General features: G+C 35.0%; 1 pseudogene; it reads left to right on the plus strand.

Annotated features, from left to right (window-relative positions):
* The first annotated feature begins 18,598 nt into the window (after window positions 1-18,598).
* LOC146951108 (protein FAR1-RELATED SEQUENCE 5-like) lies at window positions 18,599-21,361 on the plus strand (annotated as a pseudogene).

The following is a 21,361-nucleotide window of genomic DNA, read 5'->3' on the forward strand; positions in this document are numbered from 1 at the left end:
GATTGCTGAATTGTGGAGTTAAGCTAAGCATGACCTGAATGGTTAAGCCGAGCTCGACATTATGATGGGTGGATTTGAGCTAACATGTTGAATGGTGAAGCTGAGCTAGGCATGCTGAATTATGGAGCTCAGCTAGATATGACCTGAATGGTCATGCTGAGTTCAACATTATGAAGGGTGGAGTTGAGCTAGGCATGACATGAACGATCAAGCTGAGCTAAGCACACTGAAAGTGGAGTTCGCGTGAACTGAACGCTCAACCAAAGATGGACATGTTGAATAGTCAAAGATAATAAAATCTATGTGATATGGTCTTCCATATCAGTCTACATCATAAGAACCTTAATCATAAAATTTTATAGTTTTTAAACAAGTAATAAATTAATTATGATTTTACATTCCCTAAAATTATAAATTTCTTGAAAACATCATGATTTGGTAGAAAAACTATTGCGATGAACCTTTTAAAAAATTCAAAAAAAATGCGAGGAATGTATTTTTAGGCAAAAAATTGCCATGTCATTAAAAATATCCACATTGCAGTAGCTACGTTGCAAGATTCTCTGTCACAACAGCGCCTTCTATGCGACTGGACTGTTAGAAGATGAACAAAAGGTTTAATAGCTGTTTTGCCCCCCTAATTATCAGGAAGTTGCGATTTTGGCCTCCAAACAAAATAAAATACAATTCAGCCCTCTAAGTATTGCCCATTTTCTAGTTTTGGCCCCCAAGCCAATTTTGACCAATTCAACACTGACGTGCGTGTGTAATTTTTTTATTTATTTTAATTAAAGCATTACACACGTGGCATTTTAATTTATTTTAAAATTGAAAATTACACACGTGTGACATCCACGTCAGAGTTGAATTGGTCTGGGGGGCAAAACTGCAAAAGGAGCAGTACTTAGGGGGTTGGATTGTATTTTATTTTGTTAGGGGCCAAAATCGCAACTTCCTGATACTTAGAAGGCCAAAACTGCTATTAATGAAGAATCTCAAATTGTAGGGATAGAATATGTGTTTATTTTAACATAGACATTTTTCAAACTTCACTTATATTATAGGAACAATTAATCATTCTTTAATCAATCAACCATGTTTTTTAGGTCATTAATCAAATATGTTTCTAATTCTATATTACTAACATTTAATATAATAATGATTTATGGAGAGTAATTTATACATTTTTTTTAGAGGAATGGAGAGATAATTCATACACAATAATATATTTTTAGTGAAAATATTTTAATACTCCTTCACGGTATTATATTTTTAGTGATCTAATATTTTCAATACCTCCCCCCCCTAAAAAAACACATTTTGAGAAATTATTTAATTGATATGTTTTTATATTGTAATATCCTCATATTTATCGTTGATTTTTTTTCTTTGACCTGATTGTTGACTATTTTTATTTTTTTGGAACTTTCTTCAAGGGGGTATTTTTTTACTAGAACATTGACTATTTTTTTTGGAAACTTATTCATTGACTATTATTAACTACTTTATAAATTTCATTCTTTTATATTTTATGAGAAATTCACCTTCTTTTTTAAAAGTGTATATAAATAGTGCAACAAAGAATCATATTATGAAAACAAATCATAATAATTATTGATAAAAAAAATCATGCTAACTAAAAAAGTATATATAAATAGTGCAACAAAGAATCATATTATGAAAACAAATCATAATAATTATTGATAAAAAAAATCATGCTAACTATGTGTAAGAGTAAATGGATTTCTCTAGGCTTAAACGATCGAGCCCGGTTTTATTAAATCCAAAACCGGCCTAGCCAAAACCGACCGAAGATGCAACTAAGCCCAGTATTTTTTTTTTGTTATTTGCAGGCCCAAAACTAAAAGTCCAGTCCAACTCAATTATCCAACATATATAGCCCTAGAAACCCTAGAAAGCAAAGACATGAACTCACCATCACACCTCCATCGTTTCTCTACCTTTCAGCAGCCGCCACACTCAGCAGTTCCCACACGCAAAAAACTCAGCAACACAACACTCACCTCACCTTCATCGTCTTTCTCTGATTCTTTGATCTGATCTTGTCCGAAAAATCTTAGTTTTTTTTCTCAATTTTTTTGTCTGAATCTCACTTTTCGGATTGTTCAACAAGAGAAGAAAAAACTCATCTTCAATAATATTGGATCTAGATTCAAAAACATAAAAATCCATGACTTAAGTAAAGAGCTTGATTTACTGCTTCTCACCAATCTACAACTTCTTTGGTTTATTGTCAATTTCTTCATCTCTTCTATCAGAATAATCAAAACTCTCCATTCTCGCCATCTTTCGGAGCCATCATTTTTCTGAACTGAGGATCGATCTCCAGTGAGTTGGTGTTTTGTTTTTCCCCAATACAATTTTCTACCATCTCTCTATATTTAAATATCTTATCATCTGCTTTTGTTAATTTACAAATTTTCTTGGTTGCAGATCTGATGTTTGTGTGAATTTACACTATCGTTCAAGCTTTAATTTTTAAGCCTTCTTCAACGATGGATTGATATTGTGAGTATCTTACTTTTTTGATGCATGAATTATGTTTTTTTTTTGTGATTAGATTTGCTCAATTCAGTATATTTTGAAAATATTTTTGTTGATTTTAACCATTAATGTCTTCAAAAATCTATTCTTCATATCTAGGTGAAAATTAATTTCAATCTAGATTATTAATTTTATAAATTGATTTTCTTTGTTAAGAATTCGTTGCATTTCATTTTTCAACTCAATTTGAATGTACTTGTTTCTTTCCTTGGGGTTATAAAGTAGAGAATAAAAATTTACTTTACTTTGCTGAAATGGAAAAAGAATATTCTAAAAGGAAATAATGAAAATCATACCAAAATGCAGTTAGGTAAAAATTATAAAGGATCGTAGAAGAATCATCAAGTCCGTGAGTACGAAATTGAGTGATTGGTAGTAAGAGAGATCTCAAAAAATTGGAGTTGCTCACAACTTCAAGAAGAGAAGAGTTTCTTCACCATGTCTGATCGCTATTTTTCCCCCTCTAATAGTAACATTGATGAATGAACGAATGAATGTGCAATTTTTTTTAGATAACAATGAAAATACCGTTTTTCTTTATTATTATTTTTTAGTTAATTAAATATGCTATATTTATTTAAATGAATTTTTAACTAGGGATTATTCATAAGGCCAAAGAGTAGTTCTAAAATTAATAATTGATTGATAAGATATGTATTGATGGGCACATAAGTCAGTATCTTTGATCATACAATTGGCAACATCAAGATTCAAGATTTGTTCACTTTTTTTTTTTTGGTACAAAGATTTGTTCACTTTTACTTATTATGATAGAGAAGTATAAGCCAGTTCTTGCAAAATGGTCGACAGAAAGATGTGATATTTATAGATGGGTCGAAAATTGGGAGGATAATAAAATTATCATCAGTAATAGGTGTTTCAATTATTGTTGATGATCTTTACCCTTTAGTTGTAGAATTATTTTCAATTATTTACATTTTGTTTCAAACTTACGAGGTGTTAAAGATAGTGATGTCAATTATATTTGTTTTCTTGTTTATTATGCATATGTCAAATAACAGTCCACCAAGAATGCTATAGTGCAAAACACGTTCAGGATTTTACTTCTTTGGTTTGTAGAGTATGTGAAACCCCTGATGTTGATAGAGAGTGTTGCCTTTGTCCAGTAAAATGTGCGTCAATCCAGTATGATTGACGTGCCTTTTACTGGACAAAGGCAACAATCTCTTTCAACATCAGGGGTTTCACATACTCTACAAACCCAAGAAGTAAAATCTTGAACATGCTTTGCACCATAGCATTCTTGGTGGACTTTTGTTTGACTACTGCATAATAAACAAGAAAACTTATATAATTGGCATCATTGCCTTTAACACCTTGTAAATTTGAAAAAAATGTAAATAATCAAAAATAAATAATTCTACAACTAAATGGTAAAGATTATCAACAATAATTGAAACACCTATTACTGATGATAATTTTATTATCCTCCCAATTTTTGACACATCTACAAATAGCACATCTTTCTGTCGACCATTTTGCATGATTTGGCTCATACTTCTCTGTCATAATAAGTAAAAGTAAATAAACAAAAGGAAGAATCTCAAATTGTAGGGATATAATCTGTGTTTATTTTAACATTGGCATTTTTCAAATTTCATGTATATTATAGGAACAATCTGAACAATTAATCATTCTTTAGTCAATCAACCCTGTTTTTCAGGTCATTAATCAAATATGTTTTTCATTCTATATTGCTAACATTTAACATAATAATGATTTATGAAGAAATAATTCATACATTTTTTTCAAAGTAATGGAGAGATAATTCATACACAATATTATATTTTGTGTGTAAAGATTTTAGTACTCTTTGATGGTATTATATTTTTAGTGATTTAGTATTTTCAATACCCCCCTAAAAACACATTTTGTGAAATCATTTAATTGATATGTTTTTATATTGTAATATCCTCATTTTTATCGTTGATTTTTTTCTCTGACCTAATCGTTGACTATTTTTATTTTTTGGAAACTTTCTTTAAGGGGGTATTTTTTTTTTACCAGAACGTTGACTATTTTTTTTGGAAACTTATTCATTGACTATTATTAACTGCTTTATAAATCTCATTCTTTTATTTTTTATGAGAAATTCTTGTTCTTTTCTAAAAGTATATATAAATAGTGCAACAAAGAATTATATTATGAAAACTAAATCATAATAATTATTGATAAAAAAATAAATAAATCATGATAACTATGTGTAAGGGTAGATGGGCTTCATATGAGGATGAGTTTGTTCTTTGTTGCATAAATTTTGGTAGGGCTGGGCATGATATCTGAACCGGCCCACAACCCGAAATAGAGAAAGTCTTGCTTAAGGACAAACCCATATGCAAAAAGTTTGGGCACACTCACAAAAATTCTTATTTTTTAAAAGATAAATTAGTTTAATGATGTTGAAAGATAAATTGTCTGAATTTCACTTTTCGGATTGTTCAACAAGAGAAGAAAAAACCCAGTTTCAAGAATACTGAATCTAGATTCAAAAACATAAAAATCCATGATTTAAGTAAAGAACTTGATTTACCGTTTCTTTGGTTTATTGTCAACATCTTCATCTCTTCTTTCAGAGCCCTCTAAACCCTCCATTCTCACCATATTTCAAAGCCATCATTTTTGTGAATTGAGGTTTGATCTCCAGTGGGTTAGTGTTTTGTTTTTCCCCAATACAATTTCCTGCCACCTCTGTGTATTTAAATTTCTTATCATTTGCGTTTGTTAATTTACATATTTTCTTGGTTGCAGATCTGGTGTTTATGTGAATTTCCATTAACTTTTAAGCTTGAATATTTCCGTGAATTTCCATCAACTTTTAAGCTTGAATATTGCAGATCTGATGTATGGATTATGCTTTTTTTTGTGATTAAATTTGCTTCTTTAAGTGTATTTTGAAAATATTTTTGTTGCTGTTAACCATTAACGTATTCAAAAATCTATTCTTCATATTTAGGTGAGAATTAATTTCAATCTAGATCATTTTATAAATTGGTTTGCTGAAATGGAAAAAGAAGGGTCTAAAAGAAAATAATGAAATCATACCAAAACACAGTTAGGTAAGAAATTATAAAGGATCGTAGAAGAATCATTCAAATTAGTGAGTATGAAATTGAGTGATTGACAATAAGAAAGACCTCAAAAAAATGGAGTTACTCGCAAATTCAAGAAGAGAAGAGTTTCTTCACTATGTCTCGTCGCTACTTTTCCCCTCTAATAATAACACTGATGAATGAATGAAAATGTAAATTTTTTATATAACAATGAAGATACCTTTTTTCTTTAATTTTTATTTTATTTAATTAAATATGCTCTATTTATTTAAATGAATTTTTAACTATGGATTATTCATAAGGTTAAAGAGTTGTTCTAAAAGTAATAATTGATTGATAAAATATGTATTGATGAGCACATAAGTCAGTATCTTTGTCCATACAAGTGGCAACATCAAGATTCAAGTCTTCTTATTGTCAAAAGAAAAAAAAAATCAAGTTTTTACTGTACATATTCGAGTCTTCTTTTATTATGTGAGTTTAGAAAATTACAATTAAATCTTTTAGTTTACCAGAAAAATATTAAAGCAACTATATGTTCGTGAATTGAAAAGGTTGCTTGGTATAAATCAAATACAGAGAAATAAAGCATTGCTACCTTATATGGCCTTTTTTTTCCTTCCGTAGAGTAAGTTACTCATAAATTTATGGCTAAACTGCACTTTTCGACCCCTAAATTTCAAAAAGTTACGATTTTGGCTCCCTATCAAAAAAATTGCAATTTCCAAAAATTGCTGAAAAGACGCCACGTGTCCCAAAAAAGGGGCCATAATCGCAACTTTTTGAGAAGATAAGGGGTCAAAAGATCATATTTCCCTTATGTTAGGGGTCAAAAGAGCATATTTCCCTAAACATGGGGTCACTTTTGTCATTTTTTTCATAGGGGGCAAAAATCGCAACTTTTTAAAACTTAAGGGGTGAAAAGTGCACTTTAGCCTAAATTTATTCAAAATGTGTCCAACACTAGATATAATATATATTTAAGTAAGATTTTACTATGACATTACATTATATTATTGGTACTGGGGCTTAGATAACGTGTGCAACTGTTTTATCTAATAATAATGTAAAAACTTTGAATGTAAGAAGAAGAAAAAGAATAACGAAAACGTAGATAGACTCGTGTTATTTTTACATACAAATTTAACATCAAATTTTAACAAGTTGTATGGTTAGCATAGTTAAATGTAAAAAAATAGTTAAATGTATGATTACAAGTTGTATGGAACATTTGCAATGGTTCTTGGAACCCTCAATGTAAAGTTGTGGTCATTGCTGCTCTAATAAATCTCATAAATAGCATTTGGTTCACAAGAAACCAAATAAGATTTCAAAACAAGAAAATTCCTTGGAAGTCTTCAATTGCTTCTGTTACTTCTAATGCTGCTTTATATGGTAATCTCCCAAAGAAAGTTGCATCTCCTAGTATAGCCAACTTTGTCATTTTGAAGAAGTTCAATTCTTCATCCTCCTAGAGCTCCAAATATGATAGAGGTAATTTGGCAGCCTCCTCCTATTAGATGGGTAAAATGTAACACAGATGGTTCTTCTAATGGGAATTTATCATCTTGTGGAGGCATATTCAGAAACTGCAAAGCAGACCTCATGATTTGCTTTGGCGAAAATACTGGAGTTGGTGATTCTTTGCATGCTGAGCTGTCAGGTGCCATGAGAGCTATTGAGTTAGCCAACACTCATCATTGGACCAATCTTTGGCTTGAAGTGGATTCAGAAGTGGTGGTTAGTGCCTTCAAAAATCAATCCATAGTTCCTTGGCATCTTAGAAACAGATGGTTGAATTGCTTGCAATTAACTAGTAGTATGAATTTTTTGACATCTCTATAATAAAATATGTTTCGATGCTTTTATTGATCACTGAAAGCTAATATATATACACATGAATTACAATTTGCATCATGGGAAAACTAATTATATATTTCATCAAAGAGAATTGGTGCTGTCATGCCACTCTGTTATGCCAGAGTGTTGTTATGTGCTGTCAAGGTGAGTGCTCTTATACTCATTATGTTTTGTCATGCCATTGGTGCTGTTATGCCTTTATGTGCTGTCAAGCCATTAGTGTTGTTATGTCATTCTGTCACACCCCCGCAGTTGAAGCGGGAGGTTGGCGTACGCTTAAACTGTCTCGAAAGTCTTGAAAGAGTATTAGGGGAAGACCCTTGGTGAATATATCCGCAATTTGATAGCGCGAGGGAACATGCAAGACACGTATCTGTTCACGAGCTACCTTTTCACGTACAAAGTGAATGTCCATCTCGACATGTTTTGTACGTTGATGTTGAACAGGATTACCGGAAAGATATATGGCACTAACGTTATCACAGTACACCATAGTAGCTTTGTGTATCGGACAGTGAAGTTCAAGAAGTAGGTTACGTAACCAGCATGACTCAGAGACGACATTGGCAACTCCACGATATTCAGCTTCAGCACTGGATCGAGACAATGTGGGTTGACGTTTGGACGACCATGATAGTAAGTTGTCTCCAAGAAAAACACAATAACCAGAGGTAGATCGTCTAGTGTCGGGACATCCTCCCCAATCAGCATCTGTGTAAGAGATCAACGATGTAGTGGATGATGGATAAAGATGTAAACCATAGTGACTAGTTCCCTGAATATAACGCAAAATGCGTCGAAGAGAGTGCATGTGATCGTCCATGGGGTCATGCATAAAAAGACATATCTGTTGTACCGCATATGTGATGTCGGGTCTCGTGAAGGTGAGGTATTGGAGAGCACCAGCAAGGCTACGGTATAATGATGGGTCTTCATAGGGAGTGCTCTTCTTGACACTAAGCTTTGGTTTAGTGTCAACCGGAGTGGGACATGATCTGCATGATGACATACCTGCTCGCTCAAGAATTTCATCTGCGTACTTTTTCTGAGATAGGAACAAACCACCATTATGTCGAGTAACTGCAATACCCAAAAAATAACTCAGTGGTCCCAAGTCTTTCATAGCAAATTCAGAGCTGAGTCGTGATATTATAGACTTGCGAAGATTATTAGAAGAAGTAGTGAGAATGATGTCGTCCACATAAAGAAGAAGATAGGCCATGTGTGTATCTTTTCGGTAGATGAAAAGAGAGTTGTCTGACTTGCTTTGAGAGAATCCGATAGAATATACATAATCTACAAACCGTTTGTACCATGCTCTTGGAGCTTGCTTGAGCCCATACAAAGATTTTCGCAGACGGCAGACATGATGAGGAAGATTTGGATCCTTAAAGCCCAAAGGTTGATGCATATACATTGTTTCTTTGAGTTCACCATGTAGGAAAGCATTCTTGACGTCTAACTGATGAATTTTCCATGCTTTAGATAAGGAAATACTGAGTACTGTTCGGATGGTGGCTGGTTTGACAACTGGACTAAAGGTCTCTCCACAATCTATGCCAACCTGTTGACCTGCACCGTTACCTACAAGTCGGGCTTTATGCCTCTCAAAAGAACCATCAGATTCTTCTTTATGCCTAAAAATCCACATAGAACGAATAACATTTGCATTAGGTGGACGGGGCACTAAATCCCACGTCTTATTTTGAATTAGAGCATTGTATTCATCATCCATAGCCATTTTCCAATTCGGGTCTTTTAGTGCTAACACAGGGTTACGAGGGAGAGGAGATTTTGTGACTTCGGTGTGGAGATTGATGTATTTTTGGTTGGGTTTAAAAATGCCATGTTGGCTCCTCGTAACTGGTTTGTTTTCTTCACTAATGGTAGGTTGGTAAATAGCAGGAAGTGGTATATTTTGTGGAGTAGATGTGGAAGGCAGAATTTGGTCCGGTTGAGAGGTAGATTGGTCTGATTGGGGGGTTGAGGTCGGTCCTAGTTGAGTAGGTGGTTGAGAGTTCTGTTGTGTGATGTTTGGTGTCCTTGGACCTGGGCTAGTTTGTGTGATGAAGTGGTTTATGTAAGGTGATACTTCATCATCAAGAAATTGATAATTGATTTGATTGAGAGTGTGCAGCTTAGAGAAGGGGAATTCTAATTCATTGAATATCACATGGCGGCAAAGAATGATTTTATTTTGTGATAAATCATAACATTTGTATCCGCGATGATTGGAAGGATATCCTAAAAAGGCACATGGGGTGGAACGAGGTTGGAGTTTGTTTATAGTAGGTGATGGAAAAAGTGGGTAACATAAACACCCAAATACTCGTAGATGAGAATAGGACGGGTCTTTTTGAAACAGAATTTTGAGAGGTGATTGATAATTCAAGTTTTTGTTTGGTAAAATATTCAATAGATAAGTTGCCATTTGTAAGGCATGGTGCCAAAATTTTGGAGGTAGAGAAGCATGAACTAGTAAAGTCCGAATTATATTATTAATGGATCGGATTTTTCGTTCAGCTTTGCCATTTTGAGATGAAGTATAAGGACACGAGAAACGAAATGAAATTCCATTTGCTTGACAGAGTTTTTGAAAATTGCCATTGACATATTCTCTACCATTATCACACTGAATATTTTTAACTTCCCTATGAAAATGAGTTTTAATATATGCTCTTAATTTTTCAAAAGTTGAAAACACTTGAGATTTGTGTGAAATTGGAAAAGTCCACAAAAAATTCGAATGGTTGTCTAAATAAAGCACATAATATTTATGACCGGAAGTACTCAATACGGGAGAAGTCCACACATCACTGTGTAAAATATCGAATGGCATAAGAGTAGAGTTATCTGAATTAACAAATGGCATTTTAATATGTTTACCAAGAGGACATGAATGACAAAAACTTGAATTTGACTTTGAAGTAGCAATACAATCAATCATTTTATTTTTTCGAAGAGATTCTAAAATAGATGCTCCTGGGTGACCTAGACGGTCGTGCCAAACAGAAGTAGATAGAGCTGCAAACTCGGAAGGAAATTTGTTTTTATTTGTGGTTGTGTTTGTGATGGGATATAGTTGGCCTTGACTCTCACATCTCATTAGAACCATCCCCGTCTGAAAATCCTTCACAGAAAAACCAAATGGATCAAATTCAACAGACACTTGGTTATCGGTAGTGAATTTACGAACAGAGATTAAATTTTTAATTAATTTTGGTGCATGGAGGACATTTGATAAAGCTAATGGAGGGTGAGGCGGGGTTAAGTTAGCATTTCCAAAACCATGAATAGGAACTGAATGACCATTTCCTACGATAATACTATTATTTTTGCTCAAATTAAAATAAGATGAGAGATTACCATGTGTGGATGTCATGTGAGATGTTGCTCCGGTGTCCATGTACCAAGATGGGTCAGACTGAGCGAGATGGAGAGTGTGGAGAGCAGCTTCAATATCTGTTGGACTTGGTCCAGTTGCAGTAAATGCAGCTGGTGGCTTAGGTCCAAGAATACCATTTTGTTGAGTTTTTGGGTTCGCATTAGGCCTATTCCAAAAAGTTGGATAAGGGCATGGTGGAGGGGTCCTAGTAGGATACGGTGGCCACTGCCAAGGGGCCTGTTGTTGCTGTTGCCAGTAGGAATTTTGACCGCGTCCACCATCGCCTGATTGCTGCCATCCATTTCCGCCGTTGTAGTTGCGGCTGCCTCTGCCGGAGTATCTCCCCTTACCGCGGTTCCGTCCTCGATTATTGTGGTTACCGTGAGTATTGCTGCTGCTGCTGCTGCTGTTGTTGTTGTTGGCAGCACGCACATGATTGGTAGTAGGAGAGATGGAAGAAAATGAATTTTCATCTTGTGATTTCATTAGCAAGGCTTCCTGAGATGAGGAGTGGCTGGATTTGCGTGCAACACGTTGAGCCATGGTTGATTCTTCTAGTTCCAACCGAGATTTCGCCGTTTCAAATGTCGGCAAGGGATCGTGTTGCTGAATGTATGTGACGAATCCTGCGTATGAGTCGGTGAGTCCAGAAATCATTTTCAACACAAGGCGAGTGTTGTTCACTGGAGAATCAACATTTGCAAGTTGATCGGCGAGTAATTTGAGACGATTGCAATAGGCTTTGGTAGACGAAAAATCTTCCAAATTCGTGTTGGTGAATTGATGTTCGAGGTGGACTGCTCTCGAATGCTTGTTATCTTGAAACATAGCAGCAATTCTTTTCCAACAATTTTCAGCAGTATCATTGATTACCAGAATGGAACTGAGAATATCCTGGGTTACGGTGGCATACATCCACTGTAAAATGACCGCATCGAGACGTTTCCAGAGACCGGGGTCATTTTTCTTTGTTGCTTCTGCTGTTTGTCTTTCTTTTTCATCAGTGGGAGTGATGATATGATCAAGCACGTTATGAACACAAGCTTGAACTTGAAATAAGGCAGACCATGATATATAGAGGCTTGAATCGTTGTCCAACGTGATTGGAATGATGGATTGACATAACAACACTAATGGCTGGGATAGTTTGAGTGGTGCGGAAGAATTAGAGGAATAAATGGATGTGATGAAACTTCAGGGAGGTCAGAAGTACAAACTGCAATAGCAGTACAATGAACAAGAGGAAATAAGGGCAGTTTCAACACCCTTTCCTAGATCGAAAATTGCTCTGATGCCATATAATAAAATATGTTTCGATGCTTTTATTGATCACTGAAAGCTAATATATATACACATGAATTACAATTTGCATCATGGGAAAACTAATTATATATTTCATCAAAGAGAATTGGTGCTGTCATGCCACTCTGTTATGCCAGAGTGTTGTTATGTGCTGTCAAGGTGAGTGCTCTTATACTCATTATGTTTTGTCATGCCATTGGTGCTGTTATGCCTTTATGTGCTGTCAAGCCATTAGTGTTGTTATGTCATTCTGTCAATCTCATATATACAGAGAAGGTAATGTTTGTGCAGACTCTTTAGCTAGTCTAGGTGCTAATGTTGCTAATCTCACTGTTTGGTATGATCTTCCTATGTGCATAAGATCTTCTTTTGGTAGAAATGGATTAGGTTTACCTAACTATAGGTTTGTGACTCATTAGAGAGGTTTGGTTTGGCCCCCTCTCTATTTTTTGGGTTCTTTTATGTTGTTGTTCCATCCTTTCTTTATATTTATATATTCTTTTTGGTAGCTTAGCGCTTTGCTAGGTTCCTTTTTTCACAAAGTTAAATAAAAAATTCTAATAAGACTTCAACTTTCTGTTAAAAAAAAAAAACATAGGTTTTGATTCAAAGTTTAGTTTCAATTATTATGGGATGCTTGAAAGTTAAAATTTACGAACGATTTTTATCCTATGTTTTTTCAAGATTGACATGAATTATAATTTTATAAATGAATTATTGTGTTTTAAGTAAATTAGAAGGATTTACATGGTAGTGGATTTACCACCACTAACAGTATTGCAGTAAAATGGGTGTCCCAACATACGACAGTTCCAAGAAATAAGCTTCATGATTGCTAGCCAGCCTCTCCTAGGAGGCTTTCTGTCTTTTGTATGTTTGGTGAATTTTTGACTAACATCATTCCTTGTGTTGCTGTCATACATGGTCTTCCTCTTCTTATAGAAAGGACTCTTAGGATCCATATTATCATTTGATTGCTTCCATTCATGTGCTTATTGAGCTAGTTTTTTTTTTTTTGTTTTTTTATAGAACCAATTCTCCCATCTTCATTACCATCTCTTGAGGAAGAGAGTTGTAACTACTATAGCTTAGGGTCCATGTTTATATTTATGTTGATATTTTGTTTTCATGCATACAAATCTATTTTTTTTTTAAGAAGCTAAATTAGCCCACGAAATTGACATCGGAGAGAATCGAACCTGAGATCTCGAGAAGGAGCACACTCAAATCTATTTTATTTATGATTTTGCGTTTAACTATTACATTAGCATAAATTCAGTATTACTTGAAAAAGTAACTATTGTCAATTTGGATTTGTCTACAAACCTGACTATGATCCTTACCATCAAAACAATTTGCTGTGAAAGCATATAATTTCTCTATAGAAGACTTCCATGGAGTTGCTTGGGATTGCATTTTTCAAAATTATGTGCTAGTGTGTCTCTTGTAATTCAAAGAAGCGGACACCGAATGAATGAGAAGGAGCCAAAAAATGGAAATACGGTGTGAAAGTGAAAAGCACAATGCTACCACTTGAAAATGGGTTTGTATTAGTTCTTTTCATATAGAGTCATGGCAGATATGTATGTTGGTTTTGTATGAGTATTTATCTAGCTGACTTTTCTTTAACATGATCATAGTATTTACTATGTTAACTAGTAACATTTACTATCATCATTCCAAAATCTAAACAATGTAGTATTACTAATTAAACATTTACCCTTTTAATAAATAATAACTATCCACATTTTCTTTGTTTCAACATTTTCACCAAGTTCTTTGCATGTGGAATCAATTAATGAATGCAAATCACATGGTTGGTTTCTTTCAATGCTTTAATTTGATGCAAAACTGTTAAAAGTGCAACCAAATACCATGGTTCTATAAATTGGTGTAAATTTGTTTCAATCTTATTCCATATATAAATAAAACCATAAGTGTCACCTCTAAAAGTAGTCTAAATTTGGACCTTTACCATTTTTATTAAAAATTAAATTTTATAATAATAACAAATTTAGAATAAAAGTAATATCTTATTATGACTTACAAAAAAAATACGACGATTTACCGATGAAGCGTGTCCATATTACAAAACCCAAAAATTAATTAAAGTTATAAGAGAAAATTGCTTTTAAAACCGTGTTTTAGTTGTTGTTCTCATGGCAATGACAATTGCAAATGGTGACAGTGGCGGATCCAAGAAAATTATAGAGCCTGGGCAAAAAATTTATCGTAAAATATGGTATGTTAAGAACGTTAAAATATGGCTTTACACAAAATATTACAAATTTTCGACAAACGACAAATTAATTATGAATTTTTAAAGTGTCAAAAACTCAAAAAACAAAACAACGAATATCTTGACCTATAGATCAAATTTTGAGCTCATTATTTGCAGAGACATCTATAAAAATACATAAAAAGAATCTATAAAGTTTCATAGCATTTCGAAGTCGTTTCAATTTATTTTGATTTTTCAACCAAAACGTGCAAAATTGAAATTTTGTTCCGAGTAAACGTATACTCACAGGTCAAATTTAGTTCCCTAATTTTGCAGGCATGACTAGAAGATGATAAGAACCTTCATAATAAATTTTTGTAGTTTTTAAATGAGATACAAATTAATTATAAATTGTTTAAGAAATTCATAATTAATTTATCCCCGGTCGAAAAAATTTAATTTTTCGTGTAAAGCTATATTTTAATGTGCTAAACATGTATGAAACAAATCATGAAAAAATTCAACATCTATGTCACATTTTTATACTACGCGTATATTATAGGATGAAAATAAGAAAAAAACTCGAATTACAATGCTAGAATATATGTTTTTTATTTTACATGGTCAATTTGAACAATTAACCATTCAAAATAAGATAGATGAACCTGCCAATAGTGTGTTAAATAAAATTAGAAGATAAATAAATTCCCTTACCGAAATCTCTTTGTGTGTGAGAATTTTCAGATTTTACCCTTTTTTAAGTAGGAAAAGGACTATTGAGTTAGACTTGATACAAAAAAGTAACAGCTGAGCTCGGGCTAGTGCCCAGGCTAACCAGGGGTGCCACCGCCCCTGAATGGTGATGCCACTTGAAGAGGTATTGAATATTGACAATCCTAATAGCTGTTATTACTCATTTATTTTAAAACAATTTAAATATAAATTAAGGGATGTAATTATAAATTGTTCCCAGTGCTTTCTAAACTTTCCAATTTTTATATCATTTGCCTTCCACCGTAAGTTTAATCACCAACACAAACTTTACCTTCTATCCAACATCATTTTTCTATTCTTCCATCAAAATTATATTTTGTATATAGAAAAAAAAATGCTTTTAAGTGTTCCAACATACGTTCTTTTACTTATAATTATTATAATTACGTTTGTTGCTCTCAACTCTTTGAAAGATCTCTTGAATTTGAAGGTCACTAGCAAAGAGTTGAAGAACACGTCTAAGGATGAAAAGATGTTGCATGTTTGTTACGTGGAAATTCTTTTTCTCCCTTGAAAACTATTTAGTAAAAAACTAAGAGATTCATTTTTGAAACAATGACTATGGAGTCAAAATTCGAAATTTTGTTTTTGGGTTTGTTTGCCGAATATTTGTTGCCCTGTGCCTAATATTGAAATTGCAAAAGAATATTTATACATTTCAATATTATAAGGTCATAATGCAACAAAATATACATTGAAATCCAAACCCTCAATTTACAAGATGTAGCTGGTTAGAGTGGTGGTGCGACGAGTGACACCAGTCCTCCGCACCACCTCTAAACGCCAGATCTATCGGCGCCGGCGTTAAGGTTGTTGTTCTCCGATGGTCTTGTGTGTTTTGGTTGTTTTTGTTCCTCTTCGAAATGACGGCGATTTTTTTTTTCGTTTTGAATTGTTGCGTGTTCTATTTTCTGTTGGTGTGTTGTGGTGGAGTAGGTCACGGTTTTGGCGGTGATAGGAGGTGAAGGTGGTGATGACGTGGTGGTTTTGCAGTGGTGGCGACGATGTTGTTTTGGTGGATCGGTGGAGAGAAGAGTCCGACTTGTGGTGGTGTTGTGGTGGATCTAGAATCTGTGATTGCGGACCTGCGGTGTGGTGATGGATTTGTGTGGTGGTGGTGGTGATGAGCATTGAGCTATTTTCGTTGTTGTCTTCGTGGTGGTTGTGTGGTGGCTAGGGGTGTGTGGTGGTCGCTGATGGGAGGGTCAGTGGGGTTTATTGGTTTTCGTGGTCGCTAGTGCTGTTTTTGGTGAGGATTAATGGTGGTTTTTTTGGTGGTTAATGGTATTTTTTTGTTGGTGGTGGTGCTTTTGGTGGCTAGTGGTGGTGGTGCTTTTGTGGGTTTTCTTCTATGAGTTTGTTGTTGATGGGGTTTTCAAATACACGAATGTTAGATGGTATGGCTTGTTTAAGGTGCGGTTACATGGGTTTTTGGTAAGTTTGATGGTTATTTTGGAGAGGTTTTTTAATGGTTTGGCACAAGATTTGTTCCTGCTATTGCACGTTTGGACTTTGGTTTTTGGAGATGATTTCTTGGTTTGGTGTTTAGTTTTTATTGGTTTCGAGGGCTCTCGGTGGAGGGTATTTTTGGTTTGCTTGTAGAAGTTTGTATTTGATAGATGAGTGTTTGTTTGGGTGTTCCGCATATATACGAACACTTTTCCTTTTTCCTTTGTATGTTGCTTTTAAGTCTCCTAGCTTAGCATTCCTTGTGCTTGCTAGGATTCTTTTTGTTTTAAATAAATTTCATTTTAACTTCTTCAAATAAACAAAATATACATTGACGGTGTTGAATGTTCTTTTTTAACAATCCTATAACCCATTTCATAGGGTCTTTTAGCTTGTTTGAGTCATGGAGAAAAAAAAATGTCCTCTTCAAATGTAGACACACAGTCAAAAAACTGCCATGTCATTAAAAATATCCACATTGCATTCAAGGGCGGAGCCAAGATTCTGACTTCGGAGGGCCAAAACTTAAAAAACAACTTTGTAAAGAAAACTTAAACTAATCAAAAGTATTTATATGAGATGACACAAGTCTCTTCTAACCCGATCAAAGTTTTAAACTTGAACTCGAGTTTGAACATGCAGCAATGTTAAACTCGATAATGTTTTCGTCCATTTAAACCCCACAAAACTTGAGAGATTAATATCTAGAGTTGTCCCAAAAATTAAGAATATATCCACAGTATCACTTTTAATATTTTGACAAATCACAAAAATTCATTTTTACTGATTACGTCCAATTGAGAAGTATATGGAGTATTAACGAATTCCTTAAAAAAAATGGAGTATTAATGAATTGTTTTGCATGTTTTCAAATGGAAAAAAAATAGTCTCAATACAAATGACACCTAACTAGTATTGTAACTTCGAGAAAAAAAAAACTTGCTAGTATTTTATTTGACTATCACTAAACAAAATAAATTTTTTAAGGGGGCCCATGGCCTCCATAGGCCTCCCCCATGGCTCCGCCACTAAAATTTATAGGAAAATTCTATGGTGAAGTCAGGCAAATGACTTCTTCGGTGCAGTAACCCTACAACTAATAAGAACGCGCCACGTGATCAAAAGTCAGTCAAACTAACTTTTAGGCGTGTTATATGGTACGGGCGGATGCATGGTATGTGATGTGTTCCTTAATTGTACTTTAGCCCTTAAACTAATTTTAATTGCACTATTTTCCTTTTGTTTTTAAATCAATTTTAATCAAAAAAGTTAAAAAATTAACTTTAAAATTTAAAAAAGAATTTGAACGTTCTTCCCCTCTGTTCTTGCTGAAGCCTACCCATTTCACCCCTTTTCTTTCTCCTCTCCCACCAGAGTAGAAGGATTTTGCGTCCAATCTCCACCCTTTTCCCGATCGTTGCCCTTCCATCGTCGTCTCCAATCTCCAGTCTCCACCCTATTTCCCGATCGTTGCCCTTGGATTCGTATTTCAAGCTCAACTGTGAAGTTAGGTAAGCTCAACTGCACATATTTTTTTCTGCATGTAATATTATCGGGATTGGTTAGGTCATGCGAAATCAAATACGTAAATTAGGGATTAGGGTAGATTCGCTGGTTTTGATTACGGAAATAGTTTTTGATTTGTTGATTAGGGTTAGGGAAATTAGTGATTAAGTAGATTCGCTGGTTCAATAGTGAATAGAACTTAGGATTGAGTAGTTTTGTTGGTTGTTTAGGGTTCATTGATTATGGTTTATATCTTCATTTGGTTTGATAAGTGATTAGGGTTTATCTCATTTTGGTTTAAATTTTGTATTCCAGATGGAAAACAACAACAATGCCTTTACTGATTTTGGTACACCGGAACATGATTACGGTTCTACGGATGTGGATTTGAGTGACGAAACACATCCGATCGTTGTTGGGAGTGGTGGTAAATCTACTGAGAATGTTGAACAGAATGTAGATGATGATGATGTGAGTCATGGTAATTATACGAAGAATACTCAAGGGAATACAGGTGATGAGCGATATGATGAAACTGGAGACAATGAAAGTGATGATGGTGGTTGTTCTGGTGATTATAGTGCTGGTGATAAAGGTGAAGATGATGGAAGTAAATGCGATGAAAGTCAAGGTGATGAAGGTGAACGTGATGAAGGTGAAGGTGATGAAAGTGAAGGTGATGAAGGTGGAGGTGATGAAAGTGAAGGTGATGAAAGTGAAGGTCATGCTAGTGAAGGTGATGAAAGTGAAGGTGATGAAAGTGAAGGCGATGAAAGTGATTGTCATGGTAGTGAAGGTGATAACAATTTAGCTGAAGATGATGATGTAGTTGTTGGTGAGGAAATGGTAAGGATAAATTCATTAACTGCTGAAGGAATAAGGAAAATGGAATTTGCGAGTGTTGATGAAGCTTACGATTTTTATTATAAGTACGGTAAGTGTAATGGTTTTGCTGTTAGGAAGAGTGATATTAGGCGCAATGTTAACAGTGAGATTGTAATGAGGCAGTATGTATGCAACAAGCAGGGGTTCAGAGAGAAGAAGCATTTATCAAGGTTAGATAGGCAAAGAGATCACCGACGTATCACTCGTACAAAGTGTCCAGCTAGGCTCCGTGTTCACTACAGACCCAAAAAGGGTAGATATGTTGTGTCTATTTTTGAAGAGGGTCACAACCATGAACCTACTCCAACCAATGCTGTGCATTTACACCCTGTTTATCGGAAAATATCCGAGGTAGATAAAGCACAAATTGATGGTCTTCAGTCACACGGAATAAGAACTTGTCATATAATGGGATACATGGTGGCTCAGAAGGGTGGATATCCCGGTGTTGGGTTCACTAAGAAAGATCTGTACAATTACTTTGACAAAAAAATGCATGCTGTTATTAAGGATGGTGATGTTTCAGCTGCCCTAAACTATCTAAATGTTAAGTCCTCAACTGATCCACATTCCTTTTGTGAATATTCTGCCACTGATGACGGACGTTTGAAATGTCTATTTTGGGCAGATGGCACAAGTAGATCAGATTATTTATGCTTTGGCGATGTGGTTGCATTTGACACAACGTACAACAAGAACAAATACCACTATCCGTTGGTGATTTTGTCAGGCTGCAACAACCACTCACAAACAGTTATATTTGGTGCTGCATTGGTGATGGATGAAACAATAGACACTTATATGTGGGTGTTGACCAGTTTTCTAGATTGTATGGGAAAAAAACTTCCAAAAGCAGTTGTAACAGATGGTGACGGTTCTATGAGGGAGGCGATAAAGGCGGTTTTACCAAGTACGCGTCATCTTCTATGTGCTTGGCATCTGAACAAGAATGCTATGGACAATGTCAAGAATTCAGCTTTTTTGGAAGGTTTTAAAAAAGCAATGTACTCTAATTTTACGGAGGATGAATTTGAAGAGTTTTGGGGGGACTTGGTGAGGGAAAATGGCCTTGAGAACAATCCATGGGTTACCAAAACATATGGAACAAAGAATTGTGGGCAACTGCATACCTGCGTGACGATTTCTTTGGTGGTATAAGAACTACGTCTCAATGTGAGCCTGTTAATAAAATCATAAAGAGTTATGTTAGGAAGAAAGGAAACATCTTTGAATTTCTGCACAATTTTGACGAGGCAATGAGAGGCTACAGAAATAACGAACTTGTAGCTGATTTTAAATCCAGGTTTTCATCCCCTGTGCTGACAACTCATCTGCGTTGTCTTGAACGCGAGGCTGCTGAAATCTATACGGCAGAGATCTTTCAAGAAGTGAAAGAAGAGATTATGAAAGGTGTTGCACTGAGTGTGAAGGAAAAAGAAGTGAATGGTGACTTGCGAAAAATGAAGTTGACAAAATATCTTGAGGAGGGTGTTTATGAAATTCTATACGATGGGTCGATCTCAGCAATTCAGTGTTCATGCAGGAAATTTGAATCTCGAGGGGTTCCATGCTCCCATATTTTTTTTTGTGTTGAAGGAAGAACGTGCTGAACACATTCCAGAATGTTTGATCTTGTTGCGTTGGACGAAAAAGGCGAAGATTGGTTTCTTGAATGTGGACTATTGTGGGGAAGTAGATTCTAAGTTGATGGAGATTGCTCAATATGGTGCATTATGTAATGTGTTTACAAATTTTTGCAGGGAAATGTCAAAAAAGGGTAGCTTGTATGCTGATGTGCTGGATGACATACAAAAGCTTCGGGAAAAGTACGTGAGCCCTGAAGTTCCAATTGTTACTGGAAACTCAACAATGGACCACATACGTGATCCATTGCCAGTGAAGTGCAAAGGTGCTCCAAAGAAGAATAAAAAGGCACCAAAGTTTGTAAGAAAATGTTCAAACTGTGGCAGCAAGCAACATGATGCCAGAAAATGTTCCGCAGACACTGAACGTCTTTTTGTGCCCATGTCTCAGCCCGATAGCCAAAGAGACGTGGGAGAAGGATCAAAGGGAGGAAAATCAAAGAGGAAGACATGTTCCGCAAGCACTGAGCATCTTTCTGTGCCCATGTTTCAGCCTGATAGCCAGAAAGACGTGGGAGAAGGATCACAGAGAGTGAAATCAATGAAAAAGAATTGTTCTGCAAGCAATGAACATCTTTCTGCGCCCATGTCTCAGCATGCTAGCCAGAAAGACGTGGGAAATGGATCAAAGGGAGCCAAATCAAAGAGGAAGACATGTTCCGCAAGCACTGAGCATCTTTCTGGGCCAATGTCTCATGGA

The sequence above is a fragment of the Medicago sativa genome, chromosome 2 (assembly GCF_051527215.1).
Source record: "Medicago sativa cultivar Bolivia chromosome 2, Bolivia_mono, whole genome shotgun sequence".
NCBI lineage: Eukaryota > Viridiplantae > Streptophyta > Magnoliopsida > Fabales > Fabaceae > Medicago > Medicago sativa.